This window comes from Nuphar pumila, chromosome 5 (genome assembly GCF_984573655.1).
Source record: "Nuphar pumila chromosome 5, dmNupPumi1.hap1.1, whole genome shotgun sequence".
Lineage (NCBI taxonomy): Eukaryota > Viridiplantae > Streptophyta > Magnoliopsida > Nymphaeales > Nymphaeaceae > Nuphar > Nuphar pumila.
Genome location: NC_143253.1, coordinates 29,910,203 through 29,914,818, shown reverse-complemented (window position 1 = coordinate 29,914,818; position 4,616 = coordinate 29,910,203).

The following is a 4,616-nucleotide window of genomic DNA, read 5'->3' as shown; positions in this document are numbered from 1 at the left end:
ATATTCAACAGAATCACCAACTTCACCAAAATAACAAAACGGAATCTTTTGCCGCCAAGATAAGAAAAAACGAACAAAAGTTCCCGCAGAAAGAAAGGGTGGGAAAATCGTACCTGACGCTGCTCGTCTCAATCACCGACCAACCGCCACCGCCCAAATCCGACGAAGCAAACTCTCGAGAAAATTCCAACAACCCTTATGCCAAACCCGCACTAAAAAAATAAAAATAAAAAAGGAAACAGGCGGAAAAAGAAAAAGCCAGGGAAAAGTTAAAGCCGACCCCAATAAAGAACGAAACGAAACCCAATTTTCTAGAGAGAGAGAGAGAATTGATGGGTGCCAGGCGGGCTTATCACTAGGCAAAGCAAAGGCAGAGGGGCCAGAGGATGAACTGTAACGGACTGTAAAAACTCATTAAAATAATGCCTCCCGCCATCCACCTCCCTCAAATTAAATTACCTAACCCCCCAAAAGGGAAGGAAAATATTTACTAGGGTTAGGGAAAAACAATCACAGTAAAAAAGAATTAAGTTGAAGACGATCGCCAAAAGAGATAAAAAAAAGGGAAATAATCAGATTCAGGGCCAAAAGAACGTAAAAATTAGGGTTAGGGCAAAGCACCAGAAAAGGTAAAAAGGGGGGGAATTTACAGTTAGGGAACAAAAAAAACAAAAATTATTAGGGTCAGAAAAAGACCAGAGGGAATTCGCTACGGCCACCTCATGTGAAAACCAAAAGAATCCAAAGTCGAAGGAAACAAAAAAGGGGATGAAGGAGAAAAGGACGGGCAAGGGGATATTCTCGGAATTCCGGGGAATCGATTTTCCTGCTTTCTCGTGGCATTTGTGGGAGTGGGGAAAACAGAAGAGAATAAGAAGAAGGGGTCGGCCAGCCACGCCCGAAAGGCGGGGAACCAACTCTTCCCGTGGGGAAGGAATTTCCATATTTTCCTCCCGTCCATGAATTTGGCGAATCTTTTCAATTTTCCCGGGGGATTTCTTTTCCTTCTTTTTTACTTTGGTTGTTAGTTTTACATTTTTTTTCCTGGTTTTATTTTTTTGCTTCTTCAAGCTGATGGTGGGAGCGTTTTGACGGACGGTTCGGGAAACGGCCGTACGAGAGAAGCGAGGACGGAGCTGCCAACCGGATCCGGACTTTGGGTTAATAGTATTGACTCAGGATAGGCCCATAGGACCATAGTTACGCTGGTATACGAGCAGGAGTTCAGCTAAGGGTGACAAAATCTGACCCGACCCATCAACCCGGTTCTTAGCCGGGTTAGGGTTTGGCTTAAACGGGTTCGTGTTAATAAATGGGTCGACCTGCCTAACCCGTTTATTAAACGGGTTGTGTTCGTGTTAAGGGTATGCCAACCTGCCAACCCATTTGAACCGTTTAATAAATAGGCAGGCGGGTCAACCCGTTTAATTATTTATGTTTATCTTGTAAGACAACTTGGTGGATATGTTTGTAGTATGGTTGTAACTTGTAAGACCATTATGTTGATGTTGTCTTTATGTTTATGTTTAGGACTTTATGTTGATGTTTTATGTTAATGTTGGTAGTACAATTCTATATTGAGATTTGCAGAAAAAAATATAATGTATTTTTTTTGTGTTTTTAATTGTGTTATTCGGGTTAGACAGGTTATTCGGGTTACTCGGGTCAGTTATCGTGTCTATGTTTTCGGGTTGACCCATTTAATAAACGGGTAGCCGTGTTGTGTCGTTGTGTCGACCTGACCTGTTTATTAAACGGGTTAACCGTTTAATAAATGGGTTGTGTTCGTGTTTGTCACATCCGACCCGTTTAATAAACAGGTCGTGTTTGTGTTCGTGTTGAGGTATTCTGACCTGCCAACCCGTTAACCTGACCCGACAACCCGACCAGATTGCCACACCTAAGTTCAGCCCCTAAGGGTTCACCCGGCTCATGAGCTTGGAAGAAGCCGAACACAAGTTGGCTCGTTTTCTAAAAGAAAAAAGTTTGCCTTTTAAGAGTTTTTTTTACATGTATAAAACCTATACAATACAATATGTATAATATATAATTTCATATATTATACATAAGAGAACTGAACATTTTAGGCATTTTGTTTTTAGTTCAGTTAGATTCAATAGTTTGAAGTGTTTTATGGTAGATGTGAACAGTTAAAAATATTTAGCATGCTCCATTTAGTGGAAGTCGATTCTTGGATCATATTTTTTTTATGAAAAAATATATTTTTATGAGCCAAGAAAATTTGATATTTTCGTAGCCAATGATTTTGGATCACCAGAAAATATGTATACAGGTTAGATTCCAGTGATCCAAAAATCGGTTTCCACTAAACAAAACCTAGGTCACATCTATGGTGTTAGATGTGAAAAAAATATTAAAAACTATGATTTTTGAAAGGATCTAACGGGCCGAACGAGTGCATTACTCTGTATTTATATATAACATATACAACAAGTGTATACGAGCCTAGCTTCCCTTGTTCATACTCACCGGACTGGTTCCCTTCTCTGGATGATTTGCAGTTGTTCATACCGATACTCAAGTGAATTATTTTGTATCGGCCAAAAAATTAAAAAAAAATATTATCTATCAATCACAATCGTGACACATGTTGAAACCACTAAAATAATATTAAAATAAAAAGTAAATTTTAATATTTTTTGCATTTATTTAACAAATAACCGATACAAGGTGAGGCATAACGATTTTCAGAAATACAGACCGATATGCACCTATACTGATAACATTGCTTATGATCATTGTGACATAAAAACATGATTTATCCATCATGAAATCTTGACACACTTGGAATTTTGAAGCTCTTGAAAAAAACTACTTGTACAATGTTCATCAAAGAAAGTACGTTATGATCGAGGGTAGCCAATATTTTACTGAAGAAAAAGGGCATAAATTTGATAAAAGAAAAACATGGATGGGCTTAATTTGGTTTTAATTTTATAAAAATAGATTTAAACTATGATATCCTTCTTTGAATATCAAACTAGGTATAGGTATGAGATTCAAAAATTAGGAATCACACTACAAGAAAATGCTAATTAGCGGCAGAAATTTGCGATGGATTTTTTTCGTCGCAAATTTGCGACGGATTAGCGAGAAAAAACTATTTGTCGCTAACATTCGAAATATTTGCAAAATTAGCGACAAAAATATCTCTGTCGCTAAATTTATCGCTAATTAGCGATGGATTAGCGATAATATTTTTCTGTCGCCAAAACACTACAAAAAAATGCTAATTAGCGACAGAATTAGTGAGGAAATTTTTCGTCCCTAATTAGCGCAGGATTAGGGACGAAAAAATTCTCTCGCTAATTTTCGATTTAAACCGTTCCACCTGAGGCACGAAATTTTTCCTCCTCCCGTTCGAAATTTTCTCTCCCTCTGTTTTTTTCTTTCCCCGTTCGATTTAAATCGTCCCCACAACGGCCTCTCGCACCATGGAGGGCAGTTGGAAGAGGGCGTTGAGCCGACTGAACTACGGCGTGGGCAGGAGCAGGGTGGACCGCTACTTCAAGCTCGAGGAGCGCAGGTCTAGCTTCACCACCGAGATCAGGGCGGGGACGGCCACGTTCCTCACCATGGCCTACATCATCGCCATTAATGCCAACATCCTTACCGGCTCCGGTGAGCCCTGCTCCATCTTAGATTGCATGCCGCTCTGCAGCGATCCCTCTGTCCCTGTCTCCTCCTGCTCGGTCACCAACGGCACCTCCATCCTCTACGTCATTGTCCAATCCGACGCCTCCTGCAAGTTCTCCCCCGTCAACTCTGGCTACGCCGCCTACCTTGACCGCTCCTCCTGGCGGTGCCCCTCGCCAGTCTCCACCGCCCGTCCCGCCTCTCCCTCGCCGGATCCCGTCTCCACTACGACCGCTTCTCCTGTCGTGACAGGCTCGCTGCGGAAGAGCGTCCCGACGACGAAACGCGCTGGTTCTGTGAAAAAAAAAGTGCTCTTTGTCGGAGAACGCGCCGGCAGCGAGCATTTTTTTTTTAAATTTAACGATGAATATTATCCATCACTAATTTAAAATAGCGAAGGACTCGCGATGGATCATGTTCGTCGCTAATCTATCGCAAATTAGCGACGAAATTAACGGCGGATAAGTTCTGGCACTACTTAGCATAAAAAAATTCACGATGAAAGTTATCTGTCGCTAAACAATTTAGCGACGGATTTAGGTCGTCGCTAATCCATAGGTTTCTTGTAGTGTCAATGTGGTCCAAACCCAAGATTTTGATAAATTTGGATCGTCATTGTGTATTTTTAAATATAATTTTTTGTGTTCTAAACCGTAGTTACCCTAAGACTCGTATCTTATTTTAGGTGCCTTCAAATATGGAGTAACTCATATAAGACCTAAACAAACATGAGAGATCTTCACGTGAGTGGTAGCCATGTAAAGAGTAATTTGTTCTTACTCTATCTCTTCCTTACTTTGATTCAGATCCACATGCGGAGGTGCTAACAAATTTGTTTCACAAATCGTCCTACCTATGCGAAAGTGTTGTTAGATTGTGGGAATGAACTCTTAGATCGCCTGCACACTCCAGGAAGGGACTCTCCAAAGAGAGAACCTACATTTTGAGACAAAAAGATT